Here is a 23,490-nt window from a genome sequence, read left to right as displayed (position 1 = left end):
GAAACTCCGAAACTCCAAAACTCCGAAACTCCGAAACTCCGAAACTCCGAAACTCCGAAACTCCAAAACTCCAAAACTCCAAAACTCCGAAACTCCAAAACTCCGAAACTCCAAAACTCCAAAACTCCAAAACTCCAAAACTCCGAAACTCCAAAACTCCGAAACTCCAAAACTCCAAAACTCCAAAACTCCGAAACTCCAAAACTCCAAAACTCCGAAACTCCGAAACTCCAAAACTCCGAAACTCCGAAACTCCAAAACTCCGAAACTCCAAAACTCCGAAACTCCGAAACTCCGAAACTCCAAAACTCCAAAACTCCAAAACTCCGAAACTCCAAAACTCCGAAACTCCAAAACTCCAAAACTCCAAAACTCCAAAACTCCGAAACTCCAAAACTCCGAAACTCCAAAACTCCAAAACTCCGAAACTCCAAAACTCCAAAACTCCGAAACTCCGAAACTCCAAAACTCCGAAACTCCAAAACTCCAAAACTCCAAAACTCCAAAACTCCAGAACTCCAAAACTCCAAAACTCCAAAACTCCGAAACTCCAAAATTCCAAAACTCCAAAACTCCAAAACTCCAAAACTCCAAAACTCCGAAACTCCAAAACTCCGAAACTCCAAAACTCCAAAACTCCAAAACTCCAAAACTCCGAAACTCCGAAACTCCAAAACTCCGAAACTCCTAAACTCCGAAACTCCAAAACTCCGAAACTCCGAAACTCCAAAACTCCGAAACTCCAAAACTCCGAAACTCCGAAACTCCGAAACTCCGAAACTCAAAAACTCCAAAACTCCAAAACTCCGAAACTCCAAAACTCCGAAACTCCAAAACTCCAAAACTCCAAAACTCCAAAACTCCGAAACTCCAAAACTCCGAAACTCCAAAACTCCAAAACTCCGAAACTCCAAAACTCCAAAACTCCGAAACTCCGAAACTCCAAAACTCCGAAACTCCAAAACTCCAAAACTCCAAAACTCCAAAACTCCAAAACTCCAAAACTCCGAAACTCCAAAATTCCAAAACTCCAAAACTCTAGAACTCCGAAACTCCAAAACTCCAAAACTCCAAAACTCCAAAACTCCGAAACTCCGAAACTCCGAAACTCCAAAACTCCGAAACTCCGAAACTCCGAAACTCCAAAACTCCGAAACTCCGAAACTCCGAAACTCCGAAACTCCGAAACTCCGAAACTCCAAAACTCCAAAACTCCGAAACTCCAAAACTCCGAAACTCCAAAACTCCAAAACTCCAAAACTCCGAAACTCCAAAACTCCGAAACTCCAAAACTCCAAAACTCCAAAACTCCGAAACTCCAAAACTCCAAAACTCCGAAACTCCAAAACTCCAAAACTCCGAAACTCCAAAACTCCAAAACTCCGAAACTCCGAAACTCCAAAACTCCGAAACTCCAAAACTCCAAAACTCCAAAACTCCAAAACTCCAAAACTCCGAAACTCCAAAATTCCAAAACTCCAAAACTCCAAAACTCCAAAACTCCAAAACTCCGAAACTCCAAAACTCCGAAACTCCAAAACTCCAAAACTCCAAAACTCCAAAACTCCAAAACTCCAAAACTCCAAAACTCCGAAACTCCGAAACTCCAAAACTCCAAAACTCCGAAACTCCAAAACTCCAAAACTCCGAAACTACGAAACTCCAAAACTCCAAAACTCCGAAACTCCAAAACTCCAAAACTCCAAAACTGCAAAACTCCAAAACTGCAAAACTCCGAAACTCCAAAACTCCAAAACTCCAAAACTCCAAAACTCCGAAACTCCGAAACTCCAAAACTCCAAAACTCCGAAACTCCAAAACTCCAAAACTCCAAAACTGCAAAACTCCAAAACTCCAAAACTCCGAAACTCCAAAACTCCAAAACTCCGAAACTCCGAAACTCCAAAACTCCAAAACTCCGAAACTCCAAAACTCCAAAACTGCAAAACTCCGAAACTCCAAAACTCCAAAACTCCAAAACTCCGAAACTCCGAAACTCCAAAACTCCAAAACTCCGAAACTCCAAAACTCCGAAACTCCGAAACTCCAAAACTCCAAAACTCCAAAACTCCGAAACTCCAAAACTCGGAAACTCCCAAACTCCAAAACTCGAAAACTCCGAAACTCCGAAACTCCGAAACTCCAAAACTCCAAACCTCCAAAACTCCAAAACTCCAAAACTCCAAAACTCCAAAACTCCGAAACTCCAAAACTCCAAAACTCTAGAACTCCGAAACTCCAAAACTCCAAAACTCCGAAACTCGAAAACTCCGAAACTCCGAAACTCCAAAACTCCAAAACTCCAAAACTCCGATACTCCGAAACTCGGAAACTCCCAAACTCCAAAACTCGAAAACTCCGAAACTCCGAAACTCCGAAACTCCAAAACTCCAAACCTCCAAAACTCCAAAACTCCAAAACTCCAAAACTCCGAAACTCCGAAACTCCAAAACTCCAAAACTCCAAAACTCTAGAACTCCGAAACTCCAAAACTCCAAAACTCCAAAACTCCGAAACTCCAAAACTCCGAAACTCCAAAACTCCAAAACTCCAAAACTCCGAAACTCCGAAACTCCAAAACTCCAAAACTCCGAAACTCCAAAACTCCAAAACTGCAAAACTCCGAAACTCCAAAACTCCAAAACTCCAAAACTCCGAAACTCCGAAACTCCAAAACTCCGAAACTCCGAAACTCCGAAACTCCAAAACTCCAAAAATCCGAAACTCCAAAACTCCGAAACTCCGAAACTCCAAAACTCCAAAACTCCAAAACTCCGAAACTCCAAAACTCCAAAACTCCAAAACTCCGAAACTCCGAAACTCCGAAACTCCGAAACTCGAAAACTCCGAAACTCCAAAACTCCGAAACTCCGAAACTCCAAAACTCCAAAACTCCAAAACTCCGAAACTCCAAAACTCCAAAACTCCAAAACTCCGAAACTCCGAAACTCCGAAACTCCGAAACTCGAAAACTCCGAAACTCCGAAACTCCAAAACTCCAAAACTCCAAAACTCCAAAACTCCGATACTCCGAAACTCGGAAACTCCCAAACTCCAAAACTCGAAAACTCCGAAACTCCGAAACTCCGAAACTCCAAAACTCCAAACCTCCAAAACTCCAAAACTCCAAAACTCCAAAACTCCGAAACTCCGAAACTCCAAAACTCCAAAACTCTAGAACTCCGAAACTCCAAAACTCCAAAACTCCAAAACTCTAGAACTCCGAAACTCCAAAACTCCAAAACTCCAAAACTCCGAAACTCCGAAACTCCGAAACTCCAAAACTCCGAAACTCCGAAACTCCGAAACTCCAAAACTCCGAAACTCCGAAACTCCGAAACTCCGAAACTCCGAAACTCCAAAACTCCAAAACTCCAAAACTCCGAAACTCCAAAACTCCGAAACTCCAAAACTCCAAAACTCCAAAACTCCAAAACTCCAAAACTCCGATACTCCGAAACTCGGAAACTCCCAAACTCCAAAACTCGAAAACTCCGAAACTCCGAAACTCCGAAACTCCAAAACTCCAAACCTCCAAAACTCCAAAACTCCAAAACTCCAAAACTCCGAAACTCCGAAACTCCAAAACTCCAAAACTCCAAAACTCTAGAACTCCGAAACTCCAAAACTCCAAAACTCCAAAACTCCGAAACTCCAAAACTCCGAAACTCCAAAACTCCAAAACTCCAAAACTCCGAAACTCCGAAACTCCAAAACTCCAAAACTCCGAAACTCCAAAACTCCAAAACTGCAAAACTCCGAAACTCCAAAACTCCAAAACTCCAAAACTCCGAAACTCCGAAACTCCAAAACTCCGAAACTCCGAAACTCCGAAACTCCAAAACTCCAAAACTCCGAAACTCCAAAACTCCGAAACTCCGAAACTCCAAAACTCCAAAACTCCAAAACTCCGAAACTCCAAAACTCCAAAACTCCAAAACTCCGAAACTCCGAAACTCCGAAACTCGAAAACTCCGAAACTCCGAAACTCCAAAACTCCAAAACTCCAAAACTCCAAAACTCCGATACTCCGAAACTCGGAAACTCCCAAACTCCAAAACTCGAAAACTCCGAAACTCCGAAACTCCGAAACTCCAAAACTCCAAACCTCCAAAACTCCAAAACTCCAAAACTCCGAAACTCCAAAACTCCGAAACTCCAAAACTCCAAAACTCCAAAACTCCGAAACTCCAAAACTCCGAAACTCCAAAACTCCAAAACTCCGAAACTCCAAAACTCCAAAACTCCGAAACTCCGAAACTCCAAAACTCCGAAACTCCAAAACTCCAAAACTCCAAAACTCCAGAACTCCAAAACTCCAAAACTCCAAAACTCCGAAACTCCAAAATTCCAAAACTCCAAAACTCCAAAACTCCAAAACTCCAAAACTCCGAAACTCCAAAACTCCGAAACTCCAAAACTCCAAAACTCCAAAACTCCAAAACTCCGAAACTCCAAAACTCCAAAACTCCGAAACTCCTAAACTCCGAAACTCCAAAACTCCGAAACTCCGAAACTCCAAAACTCCGAAACTCCAAAACTCCGAAACTCCGAAACTCCGAAACTCCGAAACTCAAAAACTCCAAAACTCCAAAACTCCGAAACTCCAAAACTCCGAAACTCCAAAACTCCAAAACTCCAAAACTCCAAAACTCCGAAACTCCAAAACTCCGAAACTCCAAAACTCCAAAACTCCGAAACTCCAAAACTCCAAAACTCCGAAACTCCGAAACTCCAAAACTCCGAAACTCCAAAACTCCAAAACTCCAAAACTCCAAAACTCCAAAACTCCAAAACTCCGAAACTCCAAAATTCCAAAACTCCAAAACTCTAGAACTCCGAAACTCCAAAACTCCAAAACTCCAAAACTCCAAAACTCCGAAACTCCGAAACTCCAAAACTCCGAAACTCCGAAACTCCGAAACTCCAAAACTCCGAAACTCCGAAACTCCGAAACTCCGAAACTCCGAAACTCCGAAACTCCAAAACTCCAAAACTCCGAAACTCCAAAACTCCGAAACTCCAAAACTCCAAAACTCCAAAACTCCGAAACTCCAAAACTCCAAAACTCCAAAACTCCAAAACTCCGAAACTCCAAAACTCCAAAACTCCGAAACTCCAAAACTCCAAAACTCCGAAACTCCAAAACTCCAAAACTCCGAAACTCCGAAACTCCAAAACTCCGAAACTCCAAAACTCCAAAACTCCAAAACTTCAAAACTCCAAAACTCCAAAACTCCGAAACTCCAAAATTCCAAAACTCCAAAACTCCAAAACTCCAAAACTCCAAAACTCCGAAACTCCAAAACTCCGAAACTCCAAAACTCCAAAACTCCAAAACTCCAAAACTCCAAAACTCCAAAACTCCGAAACTCCGAAACTCCAAAACTCCAAAACTCCGAAACTCCAAAACTCCAAAACTCCGAAACTCCGAAACTCCAAAACTCCAAAACTCCGAAACTCCAAAACTCCAAAACTCCAAAACTGCAAAACTCCAAAACTGCAAAACTCCGAAACTCCAAAACTCCAAAACTCCAAAACTCCGAAACTCCGAAACTCCAAAACTCCAAAACTCCGAAACTCCAAAACTCCAAAACTCCAAAACTGCAAAACTCCAAAACTCCAAAACTCCGAAACTCCAAAACTCCAAAACTCCGAAACTCCGAAACTCCAAAACTCCAAAACTCCGAAACTCCAAAACTCCAAAACTGCAAAACTCCGAAACTCCAAAACTCCAAAACTCCAAAACTCCGAAACTCCGAAACTCCAAAACTCCAAAACTCCGAAACTCCAAAACTCCGAAACTCCGAAACTCCAAAACTCCAAAACTCCAAAACTCCGAAACTCCAAAACTCGGAAACTCCCAAACTCCAAAACTCGAAAACTCCGAAACTCCGAAACTCCGAAACTCCAAAACTCCAAACCTCCAAAACTCCAAAACTCGAAAACTCCAAAACTCCGAAACTCCGAAACTCCAAAACTCCAAAACTCTAGAACTCCGAAACTCCAAAACTCCAAAACTCCGAAACTCGAAAACTCCGAAACTCCGAAACTCCAAAACTCCAAAACTCCAAAACTCCGATACTCCGAAACTCGGAAACTCCCAAACTCCAAAACTCGAAAACTCCGAAACTCCGAAACTCCGAAACTCCAAAACTCCAAACCTCCAAAACTCCAAAACTCCAAAACTCCAAAACTCCGAAACTCCGAAACTCCAAAACTCCAAAACTCCAAAACTCTAGAACTCCGAAACTCCAAAACTCCAAAACTCCAAAACTCCGAAACTCCAAAACTCCGAAACTCCAAAACTCCAAAACTCCAAAACTCCGAAACTCCGAAACTCCAAAACTCCAAAACTCCGAAACTCCAAAACTCCAAAACTGCAAAACTCCGAAACTCCAAAACTCCAAAACTCCGAAACTCCGAAACTCCAAAACTCCGAAACTCCGAAACTCCGAAACTCCAAAACTCCAAAAATCCGAAACTCCAAAACTCCGAAACTCCGAAACTCCAAAACTCCAAAACTCCAAAACTCCGAAACTCCAAAACTCCAAAACTCCAAAACTCCGAAACTCCGAAACTCCGAAACTCCGAAACTCGAAAACTCCGAAACTCCAAAACTCCGAAACTCCGAAACTCCAAAACTCCAAAACTCCAAAACTCCGAAACTCCAAAACTCCAAAACTCCAAAACTCCGAAACTCCGAAACTCCGAAACTCCGAAACTCGAAAACTCCGAAACTCCGAAACTCCAAAACTCCAAAACTCCAAAACTCCAAAACTCCGATACTCCGAAACTCGGAAACTCCCAAACTCCAAAACTCGAAAACTCCGAAACTCCGAAACTCCGAAACTCCAAAACTCCAAACCTCCAAAACTTCAAAACTCCAAAACTCCAAAACTCCGAAACTCCGAAACTCCAAAACTCCAAAACTCTAGAACTCCGAAACTCCAAAACTCCAAAACTCCAAAACTCTAGAACTCCGAAACTCCAAAACTCCAAAACTCCAAAACTCCAAAACTCCGAAACTCCGAAACTCCAAAACTCCGAAACTCCGAAACTCCGAAACTCCGAAACTCCAAAACTCCGAAACTCCGAAACTCCGAAACTCCGAAACTCCGAAACTCCAAAACTCCAAAACTCCAAAACTCCGAAACTCCAAAACTCCGAAACTCCAAAACTCCAAAACTCCAAAACTCCAAAACTCCAAAACTCCGATACTCCGAAACTCGGAAACTCCCAAACTCCAAAACTCGAAAACTCCGAAACTCCGAAACTCCGAAACTCCAAAACTCCAAACCTCCAAAACTCCAAAACTCCAAAACTCCAAAACTCCGAAACTCCGAAACTCCAAAACTCCAAAACTCCAAAACTCTAGAACTCCGAAACTCCAAAACTCCAAAACTCCAAAACTCCGAAACTCCAAAACTCCGAAACTCCAAAACTCCAAAACTCCAAAACTCCGAAACTCCGAAAATCCAAAACTCCAAAACTCCGAAACTCCAAAACTCCAAAACTGCAAAACTCCGAAACTCCAAAACTCCAAAACTCCAAAACTCCGAAACTCCGAAACTCCAAAACTCCGAAACTCCGAAACTCCAAAACTCCAAAACTCCGAAACTCCAAAACTCCGAAACTCCGAAACTCCAAAACTCCAAAACTCCAAAACTCCGAAACTCCAAAACTCCAAAACTCCAAAACTCCGAAACTCCGAAACTCCGAAACTCCGAAACTCGAAAACTCCGAAACTCCGAAACTCCAAAACTCCAAAACTCCAAAACTCCAAAACTCCGATACTCCGAAACTCGGAAACTCCCAAACTCCAAAACTCGAAAACTCCGAAACTCCGAAACTCCGAAACTCCAAAACTCCAAACCTCCAAAACTCCAAAACTCCAAAACTCCAAAACTCCGAAACTCCGAAACTCCAAAACTCCAAAACTCTAGAACTCCGAAACTCCAAAACTCCAAAACTCCAAAACTCTAGAACTCCGAAACTCCAAAACTCCAAAACTCCAAAACTCCAAAACTCCGAAACTCCGAAACTCCGAAACTCCAAAACTCCGAAACTCCGAAACTCCGAAACTCCAAAACTCCGAAACTCCGAAACTCCGAAACTCCGAAACTCCAAAACTCCAAAACTCCAAAACTCCGAAACTCCAAAACTCCGAAACTCCAAAACTCCAAAACTCCAAAACTCCAAAACTCCGAAACTCCAAAACTCCGAAACTCCAAAACTCCAAAACTCCAAAACTCCGAAACTCCAAAACTCCAAAACTCCGAAACTCCGAAACTCCAAAACTCCGAAACTCCGAAACTCCAAAACTGCAAAACTCCAAAACTGCAAAACTCCAGAACTCCAAAACTCCAAAACTCCAAAACTCCGAAACTCCAAAATTCCAAAACTCCAAAACTCCAAAACTCCAAAACTCCAAAACTCCGAAACTCCAAAACTCCGAAACTCCAAAACTCCAAAACTCCAAAACTCCAAAACTCCAAAACTCCGAAACTCCAAAACTCCAAAACTCCGAAACTCCTAAACTCCGAAACTCCGAAACTCCGAAACTCTAGAACTCCGAAACTCCAAAACTCCAAAACTCCAAAACTCCAAAACTCCGAAACTCCAAAACTCCGAAACTCCAAAACTCCAAAACTCCAAAACTCCAAAACTCCGAAACTCCAAAACTCCGAAACTCCAAAACTCCAAAACTCCAAAACTCCAAAACTCCAAAACTCCAAAACTCCAAAACTCCGAAACTCCGAAACTCCAAAACTCCAAAACTCCGAAACTCCGAAACTCCGAAACTCCAAAACTCCGAAACTCCGAAACTCCGAAACTCCAAAACTCCGAAACTCCGAAACTCCGAAACTCCGAAACTCCAAAACTCCAAAACTCCGAAACTCCAAAACTCCGAAACTCCAAAACTCCAAAACTCCAAAACTCCGAAACTCCAAAACTCCGAAACTCCAAAACTCCAAAACTCCAAAACTCCGAAACTCCAAAACTCCAAAACTCCGAAACTCCGAAACTCCAAAACTCCAAAACTCCAAAACTCCAAAACTCCAAAACTCCGAAACTCCAAAACTCCAAAACTCCAAAACTCCAAAACTCCAAAACTCCGAAACTCCAAAACTCCAAAACTGCAAAACTCCGAAACTACAAAACTCCCAAACTCCAAAACTCCAAAACTCCGAAACTCCGAAACTCCGAAACTCCAAAACTCCGAAACTCCGAAACTCCAAAACTCCAAAACTCCAAAACTCCGAAACTCCAAAACTCCGAAACTCCGAAACTCCAAAACTCCAAAACTCCAAAACTCCGAAACTCCGAAACTCCGAAACTCCAAAACTCCAAAACTCCAAAACTCCGAAACTCCGAAACTCCAAAACTCCAAAACTCCGAAACTCCGAAACTCCGAAACTCCGAAACTCCAAAACTCCAAAACTCCAAAACTCCGAAACTCCAAAATTCCAAAACTCCAAAACTCCAAAACTCCAAAACTCCAAAACTCCGAAACTCCAAAACTCCGAAACTCCAAAACTCCAAAACTCCAAAACTCCAAAACTCCAAAACTCCAAAACTCCAAAACTCCGAAACTCCGAAACTCCAAAACTCCAAAACTCCGAAACTCCAAAACTCCAAAACTCCGAAACTCCGAAACTCCGAAACTCCAAAACTCCAAAACTCCGAAACTCCAAAACTCCAAAACTCCAAAACTGCAAAACTCCAAAACTGCAAAACTCCGAAACTCCAAAACTCCAAAACTCCAAAACTCCAAAACTCCGAAACTCCGAAACTCCAAAACTCCAAAACTCCGAAACTCCAAAACTCCAAAACTCCAAAACTGCAAAACTGCAAAACTCCAAAACTCCAAAACTCCGAAACTCCAAAACTCCAAAACTCCGAAACTCCAAAACTCCGAAACTCCGAAACTCCAAAACTCCAAAACTCCAAAACTCCGAAACTCCAAAACTCCAAAACTCCAAAACTCCGAAACTCCGAAACTCCGAAACTCCGAAACTCGAAAACTCCGAAACTCCAAAACTCCAAAACTCCGAAACTCCAAAACTCCAAAACTCCGAAACTCCGAAACTCCAAAACTCCGAAACTCCAAAACTCCAAAACTCCAAAACTCCAAAACTCCAGAACTCCAAAACTCCAAAACTCCAAAACTCCGAAACTCCAAAATTCCAAAACTCTAGAACTCCGAAACTCCAAAACTCCAAAACTCCAAAACTCCAAAACTCCGAAACTCCGAAACTCCGAAACTCCAAAACTCCGAAACTCCGAAACTCCAAAACTCCGAAACTCCGAAACTTCGAAACTCCGAAACTCCAAAACTCCAAAACTCCAAAACTCCGAAACTCCACAACTCCGAAACTCCAAAACTCCAAAACTCCAAAACTCCAAAACTCCGAAACTCCAAAACTCCGAAACTCCAAAACTCCAAAACTCCAAAACTCCGAAACTCCAAAACTCCAAAACTCCGAAACTCCGAAACTCCAAAACTCCGAAACTCCGAAACTCCAAAACTCCAAAACTCCAAAACTCTAGAACTCCGAAACTCCAAAACTCCAAAACTCCAAAACTCCGAAACTCCAAAACTCCGAAACTCCAAAACTCCAAAACTCCAAAACTCCGAAACTCCGAAACTCCAAAACTCCAAAACTCCGAAACTCCAAAACTCCAAAACTGCAAAACTCCGAAACTCCAAAACTCCAAAACTCCGAAACTCCGAAACTCCAAAACTCCGAAACTCCGAAACTCCGAAACTCCAAAACTCCAAAAATCCGAAACTCCAAAACTCCGAAACTCCGAAACTCCAAAACTCCAAAACTCCAAAACTCCGAAACTCCAAAACTCCAAAACTCCAAAACTCCGAAACTCCGAAACTCCGAAACTCCGAAACTCGAAAACTCCGAAACTCCAAAACTCCGAAACTCCGAAACTCCAAAACTCCAAAACTCCAAAACTCCGAAACTCCAAAACTCCAAAACTCCAAAACTCCGAAACTCCGAAACTCCGAAACTCCGAAACTCGAAAACTCCGAAACTCCGAAACTCCAAAACTCCAAAACTCCAAAACTCCAAAACTCCGATACTCCGAAACTCGGAAACTCCCAAACTCCAAAACTCGAAAACTCCGAAACTCCGAAACTCCGAAACTCCAAAACTCCAAACCTCCAAAACTTCAAAACTCCAAAACTCCAAAACTCCGAAACTCCGAAACTCCAAAACTCCAAAACTCTAGAACTCCGAAACTCCAAAACTCCAAAACTCCAAAACTCTAGAACTCCGAAACTCCAAAACTCCAAAACTCCAAAACTCCAAAACTCCGAAACTCCGAAACTCCAAAACTCCGAAACTCCGAAACTCCGAAACTCCGAAACTCCAAAACTCCGAAACTCCGAAACTCCGAAACTCCGAAACTCCGAAACTCCAAAACTCCAAAACTCCAAAACTCCGAAACTCCAAAACTCCGAAACTCCAAAACTCCAAAACTCCAAAACTCCAAAACTCCAAAACTCCGATACTCCGAAACTCGGAAACTCCCAAACTCCAAAACTCGAAAACTCCGAAACTCCGAAACTCCGAAACTCCAAAACTCCAAACCTCCAAAACTCCAAAACTCCAAAACTCCAAAACTCCGAAACTCCGAAACTCCAAAACTCCAAAACTCCAAAACTCTAGAACTCCGAAACTCCAAAACTCCAAAACTCCAAAACTCCGAAACTCCAAAACTCCGAAACTCCAAAACTCCAAAACTCCAAAACTCCGAAACTCCGAAAATCCAAAACTCCGAAACTCCAAAACTCCAAAACTGCAAAACTCCGAAACTCCAAAACTCCAAAACTCCAAAACTCCGAAACTCCGAAACTCCAAAACTCCGAAACTCCGAAACTCCAAAACTCCAAAACTCCGAAACTCCAAAACTCCGAAACTCCGAAACTCCAAAACTCCAAAACTCCAAAACTCCGAAACTCCAAAACTCCAAAACTCCAAAACTCCGAAACTCCGAAACTCCGAAACTCCGAAACTCGAAAACTCCGAAACTCCGAAACTCCAAAACTCCAAAACTCCAAAACTCCAAAACTCCGATACTCCGAAACTCGGAAACTCCCAAACTCCAAAACTCGAAAACTCCGAAACTCCGAAACTCCGAAACTCCAAAACTCCAAACCTCCAAAACTCCAAAACTCCAAAACTCCAAAACTCCGAAACTCCGAAACTCCAAAACTCCAAAACTCTAGAACTCCGAAACTCCAAAACTCCAAAACTCCAAAACTCTAGAACTCCGAAACTCCAAAACTCCAAAACTCCAAAACTCCAAAACTCCGAAACTCCGAAACTCCGAAACTCCAAAACTCCGAAACTCCGAAACTCCGAAACTCCAAAACTCCGAAACTCCGAAACTCCGAAACTCCGAAACTCCAAAACTCCAAAACTCCAAAACTCCGAAACTCCAAAACTCCGAAACTCCAAAACTCCAAAACTCCAAAACTCCAAAACTCCGAAACTCCAAAACTCCGAAACTCCAAAACTCCAAAACTCCAAAACTCCGAAACTCCAAAACTCCAAAACTCCGAAACTCCGAAACTCCAAAACTCCGAAACTCCGAAACTCCAAAACTGCAAAACTCCAAAACTGCAAAACTCCAGAACTCCAAAACTCCAAAACTCCAAAACTCCGAAACTCCAAAATTCCAAAACTCCAAAACTCCAAAACTCCAAAACTCCAAAACTCCGAAACTCCAAAACTCCGAAACTCCAAAACTCCAAAACTCCAAAACTCCAAAACTCCAAAACTCCGAAACTCCAAAACTCCAAAACTCCGAAACTCCTAAACTCCGAAACTCCGAAACTCCGAAACTCTAGAACTCCGAAACTCCAAAACTCCAAAACTCCAAAACTCCAAAACTCCGAAACTCCAAAACTCCGAAACTCCAAAACTCCAAAACTCCAAAACTCCAAAACTCCGAAACTCCAAAACTCCGAAACTCCAAAACTCCAAAACTCCAAAACTCCAAAACTCCAAAACTCCAAAACTCCAAAACTCCGAAACTCCGAAACTCCAAAACTCCAAAACTCCGAAACTCCGAAACTCCGAAACTCCAAAACTCCGAAACTCCGAAACTCCGAAACTCCAAAACTCCGAAACTCCGAAACTCCGAAACTCCGAAACTCCAAAACTCCAAAACTCCGAAACTCCAAAACTCCGAAACTCCAAAACTCCAAAACTCCAAAACTCCGAAACTCCAAAACTCCGAAACTCCAAAACTCCAAAACTCCAAAACTCCGAAACTCCAAAACTCCAAAACTCCGAAACTCCGAAACTCCAAAACTCCAAAACTCCAAAACTCCAAAACTCCAAAACTCCAAAACTCCGAAACTCCAAAACTCCAAAACTCCAAAACTCCAAAACTCCAAAACTCCGAAACTCCAAAACTCCAAAACTGCAAAACTCCGAAACTACAAAACTCCCAAACTCCAAAACTCCAAAACTCCGAAACTCCGAAACTCCGAAACTCCAAAACTCCGAAACTCCGAAACTCCAAAACTCCAAAACTCCAAAACTCCGAAACTCCAAAACTCCGAAACTCCGAAACTCCAAAACTCCAAAACTCCAAAACTCCGAAACTCCGAAACTCCGAAACTCCAAAACTCCAAAACTCCAAAACTCCGAAACTCCGAAACTCCAAAACTCCAAAACTCCGAAACTCCGAAACTCCGAAACTCCGAAACTCCAAAACTCCAAAACTCCAAAACTCCGAAACTCCAAAATTCCAAAACTCCAAAACTCCAAAACTCCAAAACTCCAAAACTCCGAAACTCCAAAACTCCGAAACTCCAAAACTCCAAAACTCCAAAACTCCAAAACTCCAAAACTCCAAAACTCCGAAACTCCGAAACTCCAAAACTCCAAAACTCCGAAACTCCAAAACTCCAAAACTCCGAAACTCCGAAACTCCGAAACTCCAAAACTCCAAAACTCCGAAACTCCAAAACTCCAAAACTCCAAAACTGCAAAACTCCAAAACTGCAAAACTCCGAAACTCCAAAACTCCAAAACTCCAAAACTCCAAAACTCCGAAACTCCGAAACTCCAAAACTCCAAAACTCCGAAACTCCAAAACTCCAAAACTCCAAAACTGCAAAACTGCAAAACTCCAAAACTCCAAAACTCCGAAACTCCAAAACTCCAAAACTCCGAAACTCCAAAACTCCGAAACTCCGAAACTCCAAAACTCCAAAACTCCAAAACTCCGAAACTCCAAAACTCCAAAACTCCAAAACTCCGAAACTCCGAAACTCCGAAACTCCGAAACTCGAAAACTCCGAAACTCCAAAACTCCAAAACTCCGAAACTCCAAAACTCCAAAACTCCGAAACTCCGAAACTCCAAAATTCCGAAACTCCAAAACTCCAAAACTCCAAAACTCCAAAACTCCAGAACTCCAAAACTCCAAAACTCCAAAACTCCGAAACTCCAAAATTCCAAAACTCTAGAACTCCGAAACTCCAAAACTCCAAAACTCCAAAACTCCAAAACTCCGAAACTCCGAAACTCCGAAACTCCAAAACTCCGAAACTCCGAAACTCCAAAACTCCGAAACTCCGAAACTTCGAAACTCCGAAACTCCAAAACTCCAAAACTCCAAAACTCCGAAACTCCACAACTCCGAAACTCCAAAACTCCAAAACTCCAAAACTCCAAAACTCCGAAACTCCAAAACTCCGAAACTCCAAAACTCCAAAACTCCAAAACTCCGAAACTCCAAAACTCCAAAACTCCGAAACTCCGAAACTCCAAAACTCCGAAACTCCGAAACTCCAAAACTCCGAAACTCCAAAACTCCGAAACTCTGAAACTCCGAAACTCCGAAACTCCAAAACTCCAAAACTCCAAAACTCCGAAACTCCAAAACTCCGAAACTCCAAAACTCCAAAACTCCAAAACTCCAAAACTCCGAAACTCCAAAACTCCGAAACTCCAAAACTCCGAAACTCCAAAACTCCAAAACTCCGAAACTCCGAAACTCCAAAACTCCGAAACTCCAAAACTCCAAAACTCCAAAACTCTGAAACTCCAAAACTCCGAAACTCCAAAACTCCAAAACTCCAAAACTCCGAAACTCCAAAACTCCGAAACTCCAAAACTCCAAAACTCCAAAACTCCGAAACTCCAAAACTCCAAAACTCCGAAACTCCGAAACTCCAAAACTCCAAAACTCCAAAACTCCAAAACTCCGAAACTCCAAAACTCCAAAACTCCAAAACTCCAAAACTCCAAAACTCCGAAACTCCAAAACTCCAAAACTGCAAAACTCCGAAACTCCAAAACTCCCAAACTCCAAAACTCCAAAACTCCGAAACTCCGAAACTCCGAAACTCCAAAACTCCGAAACTCCGAAACTCCAAAACTCCAAAACTCCAAAACTCCGAAACTCCAAAACTCCAAAACTCCAAAACTCCGAAACTCCAAAATTCCAAAACTCCAAAACTCCAAAACTCCAAAACTCCAAAACTCCGAAACTCCAAAACTCCGAAACTCCAAAACTCCAAAACTCCAAAACTCCAAAACTCCAAAACTCCAAAACTCCAAAACTCCGAAACTCCAAAACTCCAAAACTCCGAAACTCCTAAACTCCGAAACTCCAAAACTCCGAAAGTCCGAAACTCCAAAACTCCGAAACTCCAAAACTCCGAAACTCCGAAACTCCGAAACTCCGAAACTCCAAAACTCCAAAACTCCAAAACTCCGAAACTCCAAAACTCCGAAACTCCAAAACTCCAAAACTCCGAAACTCCAAAACTCCAAAACTCCAAAACTCCGAAACTCCGAAACTCCAAAACTCCGAAACTCCAAAACTCCAAAACTCCAAAACTCCAAAACTCCAAAACTCCGAAACTCCAAAATTCCAAAACTCCAAAACTCCAAAACTCCAAAACTCCAAAACTCCGAAACTCCAAAACTCCGAAACTCCAAAACTCCAAAACTCCAAAACTCCAAAACTCCAAAACTCCAAAACTCCAAAACTCCGAAACTCCGAAACTCCAAAACTCCAAAACTCCGAAACTCCAAAACTCCAAAACTCCGAAACTCCGAAACTCCAAAACTCCAAAACTCCGAAACTCCAAAACTCCAAAACTCCAAAACTGCAAAACTCCAAAACTGCAAAACTCCGAAACTCCAAAACTCCAAAACTCCAAAACTCCAAAACTCCGAAACTCCGAAACTCCAAAACTCCAAAACTCCGAAACTCCAAAACTCCAAAACTCCAAAACTGCAAAACTCCAAAACTCCAAAACTCCGAAACTCCAAAACTCCAAAACTCCGAAACTCCGAAACTCCAAAACTCCAAAACTCCGAAACTCCAAAACTCCAAAACTGCAAAACTCCGAAACTCCAAAACTCCAAAACTCCAAAACTCCGAAACTCCGAAACTCCAAAACTCCAAAACTCCGAAACTCCAAAACTCCGAAACTCCGAAACTCCAAAACTCCAAAACTCCAAAACTCCGAAACTCCAAAACTCGGAAACTCCCAAACTCCAAAACTCGAAAACTCCGAAACTCCGAAACTCCGAAACTCCAAAACTCCAAACCTCCAAAACTCCAAAACTCCAAAACTCCAAAACTCCGAAACTCCGAAACTCCAAAACTCCAAAACTCTAGAACTCCGAAACTCCAAAACTCCAAAACTCCGAAACTCGAAAACTCCGAAACTCCGAAACTCCAAAACTCCAAAACTCCAAAACTCCAAAACTCCGATACTCCGAAACTCGGAAACTCCCAAACTCCAAAACTCGAAAACTCCGAAACTCCGAAACTCCGAAACTCCAAAACTCCAAACCTCCAAAACTCCAAAACTCCAAAACTCCAAAACTCCGAAACTCCGAAACTCCAAAACTCCAAAACTCCAAAACTCTAGAACTCCGAAACTCCAAAACTCCAAAACTCCAAAACTCCGAAACTCCAAAACTCCGAAACTCCAAAACTCCAAAACTCCAAAACTCCGAAACTCCGAAACTCCAAAACTCCAAAACTCCGAAACTCCAAAACTCCAAAACTGCAAAACTCCGAAACTCCAAAACTCCAAAACTCCAAAACTCCGAAACTCCGAAACTCCAAAACTCCGAAACTCCGAAACTCCGAAACTCCAAAACTCCAAAAATCCGAAACTCCAAAACTCCGAAACTCCGAAACTCCAAAACTCCAAAACTCCAAAACTCCGAAACTCCAAAACTCCAAAACTCCAAAACTCCGAAACTCCGAAACTCCGAAACTCCGAAACTCGAAAACTCCGAAACTCCAAAACTCCGAAACTCCGAAACTCCAAAACTCCAAAACTCCAAAACTCCGAAACTCCAAAACTCCAAAACTCCAAAACTCCGAAACTCCGAAACTCCGAAACTCCGAAACTCGAAAACTCCGAAACTCCGAAACTCCAAAACTCCAAAACTCCAAAACTCCAAAACTCCGATACTCCGAAACTCGGAAACTCCCAAACTCCAAAACTCGAAAACTCCGAAACTCCGAAACTCCGAAACTCCAAAACTCCAAACCTCCAAAACTCCAAAACTCCAAAACTCCAAAACTCCGAAACTCCGAAACTCCAAAACTCCAAAACTCTAGAACTCCGAAACTCCAAAACTCCAAAACTCCAAAACTCTAGAACTCCGAAACTCCAAAACTCCAAAACTCCAAAACTCCAAAACTCCGAAACTCCGAAACTCCAAAACTCCGAAACTCCGAAACTCCGAAACTCCAAAACTCCGAAACTCCGAAACTCCGAAACTCCGAAACTCCAAAACTCCAAAACTCCAAAACTCCGAAACTCCAAAACTCCGAAACTCCAAAACTCCAAAACTCCAAAACTCCAAAACTCCAAAACTCCGATACTCCGAAACTCGGAAACTCCCAAACTCCAAAACTCGAAAACTCCGAAACTCCGAAACTCCGAAACTCCAAAACTCCAAACCTCCAAAACTCCAAAACTCCAAAACTCCAAAACTCCGAAACTCCGAAACTCCAAATCTCCAAAACTCCAAAACTCTAGAACTCCGAAACTCCAAAACTCCAAAACTCCAAAACTCCGAAACTCCAAAACTCCGAAACTCCAAAACTCCAAAACTCCAAAACTCCGAAACTCCGAAACTCCAAAACTCCAAAACTCCGAAACTCCAAAACTCCAAAACTGCAAAACTCCGAAACTCCAAAACTCCAAAACTCCAAAACTCCGAAACTCCGAAACTCCAAAACTCCGAAACTCCGAAACTCCGAAACTCCAAAACTCCAAAACTCCGAAACTCCAAAACTCCGAAACTCCGAAACTCCAAAACTCCAAAACTCCAAAACTCCGAAACTCCAAAACTCCAAAACTCCAAAACTCCGAAACTCCGAAACTCCGAAACTCCGAAACTCGAAAACTCCGAAACTCCGAAACTCCAAAACTCCAAAACTCCAAAACTCCAAAACTCCGATACTCCGAAACTCGGAAACTCCCAAACTCCAAAACTCGAAAACTCCGAAACTCCGAAACTCCGAAACTCCAAAACTCCAAACCTCCAAAACTCCAAAACTCCAAAACTCCAAAACTCCGAAACTCCGAAACTCCAAAACTCCAAAACTCTAGAACTCCGAAACTCCAAAACTCCAAAACTCCAAAACTCTAGAACTCCGAAACTCCAAAACTCCAAAACTCCAAAACTCCGAAACTCCGAAACTCCAAAACTCCGAAACTCCGAAACTCCGAAACTCCAAAACTCCGAAACTCCGAAACTCCGAAACTCCGAAACTCCAAAACTCCAAAACTCCAAAACTCCGAAACTCCAAAACTCCGAAACTCCAAAACTCCAAAACTCCAAAACTCCAAAACTCCGAAACTCCAAAACTCCGAAACTCCAAAACTGCAAAACTCCAAAACTCCGAAACTCCAAAACTCCAAAACTCCGAAACTCCGAAACTCCAAAACTCCGAAACTCCGAAACTCCAAAACTCCGAAACTCCAAAACTCCGAAACTCCGAAACTCCGAAACTCCGAAACTCCAAAACTCCAAAACTCCAAAACTCCGAAACTCCAAAACTCCGAAACTCCAAAACTCCAAAACTCCAAAACTCCAAAACTCCGAAACTCCAAAACTCCGAAACTCCAAAACTCCAAAACTCCGAAACTCCAAAACTCCAAAACTCCGAAACTCCGAAACTCCAAAACTCCGAAACTCCAAAACTCCAAAACTCCAAAACTCCAAAACTCCAGAACTCCAAAACTCCAAAACTCCAAAACTCCGAAACTCCAAAATTCCAAAACTCCAAAACTCCAAAACTCCAAAACTCCAAAACTCCAAAACTCCGAAACTCCAAAACTCCGAAACTCCAAAACTCCAAAACTCCAAAACTCCAAAACTCCAAAACTCCGAAACTCCAAAACTCCAAAACTCCGAAACTCCTAAACTCCGAAACTCCGAAACTCCGAAACTCTAGAACTCCGAAACTCCAAAACTCCAAAACTCCAAAACTCCAAAACTCCGAAACTCCAAAACTCCGAAACTCCAAAACTCCAAAACTCCAAAACTCCAAAACTCCGAAACTCCAAAACTCCGAAACTCCAAAACTCCAAAACTCCAAAACTCCAAAACTCCAAAACTCCAAAACTCCAAAACTCCAAAACTCCGAAACTCCGAAACTCCAAAACTCCAAAACTCCGAAACTCCGAAACTCCGAAACTCCAAAACTCCGAAACTCCGAAACTCCGAAACTCCAAAACTCCGAAACTCCGAAACTCCGAAACTCCGAAACTCCAAAACTCCAAAACTCCGAAACTCCAAAACTCCGAAACTCCAAAACTCCAAAACTCCAAAACTCCAAAACTCCGAAACTCCAAAACTCCGAAACTCCAAAACTCCAAAACTCCAAAACTCCGAAACTCCAAAACTCCAAAACTCCGAAACTCCGAAACTCCAAAACTCCAAAACTCCAAAACTCCAAAACTCCAAAACTCCGAAACTCCAAAACTCCAAAACTCCAAAACTCCAAAACTCCAAAACTCCGAAACTCCAAAACTCCAAAACTGCAAAACTCCGAAACTCCGAAACTCCGAAACTCCAAAACTCCAAAACTCCAAAACTCCGAAACTCCGAAACTCCAAAACTCCAAAACTCCGAAACTCCGAAACTCCGAAACTCCGAAACTCCAAAACTCCAAAACTCCAAAACTCCGAAACTCCAAAATTCCAAAACTCCAAAACTCCAAAACTCCAAAACTCCAAAACTCCGAAACTCCAAAACTCCGAAACTCCAAAACTCCAAAACTCCAAAACTCCAAAACTCCAAAACTCCAAAACTCCAAAACTCCGAAACTCCGAAACTCCAAAACTCCAAAACTCCGAAACTCCAAAACTCCAAAACTCCGAAACTCCGAAACTCCAAAACTCCAAAACTCCGAAACTCCAAAACTCCAAAACTCCAAAACTGCAAAACTCCAAAACTGCAAAACTCCGAAACTCCAAAACTCCAAAACTCCAAAACTCCGAAACTCCGAAACTCCAAAACTCCAAAACTCCGAAACTCCAAAACTCCAAAACTCCAAAACTCCAAAACTGCAAAACTCCAAAACTCCAAAACTCCGAAACTCCAAAACTCCAAAACTCCGAAACTCCAAAACTCCGAAACTCCGAAACTCCAAAACTCCAAAACTCCAAAACTCCGAAACTCCAAAACTCCAAAACTCCAAAACTCCGAAACTCCGAAACTCCGAAACTCCGAAACTCGAAAACTCCGAAACTCCAAAACTCCAAAACTCCGAAACTCCAAAACTCCAAAACTCCGAAACTCCGAAACTCCAAAACTCCGAAACTCCAAAACTCCAAAACTCCAAAACTCCAAAACTCCAAAACTCCAAAACTCCAAAACTCCAAAACTCCAGAACTCCAAAACTCCAAAACTCCAAAACTCCGAAACTCCAAAATTCCAAAACTCTAGAACTCCGAAACTCCAAAACTCCAAAACTCCAAAACTCCGAAACTCCAAAACTCCAAAACTCCAAAACTCCAAAACTGCAAAACTCCAAAACTCCAAAACTCCGAAACTCCAAAACTCCAAAACTCCGAAACTCCAAAACTCCGAAACTCCAAAACTCCGAAACTCCAAAACTCCGAAACTCCAAAACTCCAAAACTCCAAAACTCCAAAACTCCAAAACTCCAAAACTCCAAAACTCCGAAACTCCGAAACTCCAAAACTCCAAAACTCCGAAACTCCGAAACTCCGAAACTCCAAAACTCCGAAACTCCGAAACTCCGAAACTCCAAAACTCCGAAACTCCGAAACTCCGAAACTCCGAAACTCCAAAACTCCAAAACTCCGAAACTCCAAAACTCCGAAACTCCAAAACTCCAAAACTCCAAAACTCCAAAACTCCGAAACTCCAAAACTCCGAAACTCCAAAACTCCAAAACTCCAAAACTCCGAAACTCCAAAACTCCAAAACTCCGAAACTCCGAAACTCCAAAACTCCAAAACTCCAAAACTCCAAAACTCCAAAACTCCGAAACTCCAAAACTCCAAAACTCCAAAACTCCAAAACTCCAAAACTCCGAAACTCCAAAACTCCAAAACTGCAAAACTCCGAAACTCCGAAACTCCGAAACTCCAAAACTCCAAAACTCCAAAACTCCGAAACTCCGAAACTCCAAAACTCCAAAACTCCGAAACTCCGAAACTCCGAAACTCCAAAACTCCAAAACTCCAAAACTCCGAAACTCCAAAATTCCAAAACTCCAAAACTCCAAAACTCCAAAACTCCAAAACTCCGAAACTCCAAAACTCCGAAACTCCAAAACTCCAAAACTCCAAAACTCCAAAACTCCAAAACTCCAAAACTCCAAAACTCCGAAACTCCGAAACTCCAAAACTCCAAAACTCCGAAACTCCAAAACTCCAAAACTCCGAAACTCCGAAACTCCAAAACTCCAAAACTCCGAAACTCCAAAACTCCAAAACTCCAAAACTGCAAAACTCCAAAACTGCAAAACTCCGAAACTCCAAAACTCCAAAACTCCAAAACTCCAAAACTCCGAAACTCCGAAACTCCAAAACTCCAAAACTCCGAAACTCCAAAACTCCAAAACTCCAAAACTCCAAAACTGCAAAACTCCAAAACTCCAAAACTCCGAAACTCCAAAACTCCAAAACTCCGAAACTCCAAAACTCCGAAACTCCGAAACTCCAAAACTCCAAAACTCCAAAACTCCCAAACTCCAAAAGTCCAAAACTCCAAAACTCCGAAACTCCGAAACTCCGAAACTCCGAAACTCGAAAACTCCGAAACTCCAAAACTCCAAAACTCCGAAACTCCAAAACTCCAAAACTCCGAAACTCCGAAACTCCAAAACTCCGAAACTCCAAAACTCCAAAACTCCAAAACTCCAAAACTCCAAAACTCCAGAACTCCAAAACTCCAAAACTCCAAAACTCCGAAACTCCAAAATTCCAAAACTCTAGAACTCCGAAACTCCAAAACTCCAAAACTCCAAAACTCCGAAACTCCAAAACTCCAAAACTCCAAAACTCCAAAACTGCAAAACTCCAAAACTCCAAAACTCCGAAACTCCAAAACTCCAAAACTCCGAAACTCCAAAACTCCGAAACTCCGAAACTCCAAAACTCCAAAACTCCAAAACTCCGAAACTCCAAAACTCCAAAACTCCAAAACTCCGAAACTCCGAAACTCCGAAACTCCGAAACTCGAAAACTCCGAAACTCCAAAACTCCAAAACTCCGAAACTCCAAAACTCCAAAACTCCGAAACTCCGAAACTCCAAAACTCCGAAACTCCAAAACTCCAAAACTCCAAAACTCCAAAACTCCAAAACTCCAAAACTCCAGAACTCCAAAACTCCAAAACTCCAAAACTCCGAAACTCCAAAATTCCAAAACTCTAGAACTCCGAAACTCCAAAACTCCAAAACTCCAAAACTCCAAAACTCCGAAACTCCGAAACTCCGAAACTCCAAAACTCCGAAACTCCGAAACTCCAAAACTCCGAAACTCCGAAACTTCGAAACTCCGAAACTCCAAAACTCCAAAACTCCAAAACTCCGAAACTCCGAAACTCCGAAACTCCAAAACTCCGAAACTCCGAAACTCCAAAACTCCGAAACTCCGAAACTTCGAAACTCCGAAACTCCAAAACTCCAAAACTCCAAAACTCCGAAACTCCACAACTCCGAAACTCCAAAACTCCAAAACTCCAAAACTCCAAAACTCCGAAACTCCAAAACTCCGAAACTCCAAAACTCCAAAACTCCAAAACTCCGAAACTCCAAAACTCCAAAACTCCGAAACTCCGAAACTCCAAAACTCCGAAACTCCGAAACTCCAAAACTCCAAAACTCCAAAACTCCGAAACTCCGAAACTCCGAAACTCCAAAACTCCAAAACTCCAAAACTCCGAAACTCCGAAACTCCAAAACTCCAAAACTCCGAAACTCCGA

The sequence above is a fragment of the Amblyomma mixtum genome, unplaced genomic scaffold, assembly GCF_055824585.1.
Source record: "Amblyomma mixtum isolate Tamu unplaced genomic scaffold, ASM5582458v1 scaffold_12, whole genome shotgun sequence".
In the NCBI taxonomy this organism is placed as follows: domain Eukaryota; kingdom Metazoa; phylum Arthropoda; class Arachnida; order Ixodida; family Ixodidae; genus Amblyomma; species Amblyomma mixtum.
Note: the sequence above shows the minus strand (reverse complement) of the source record.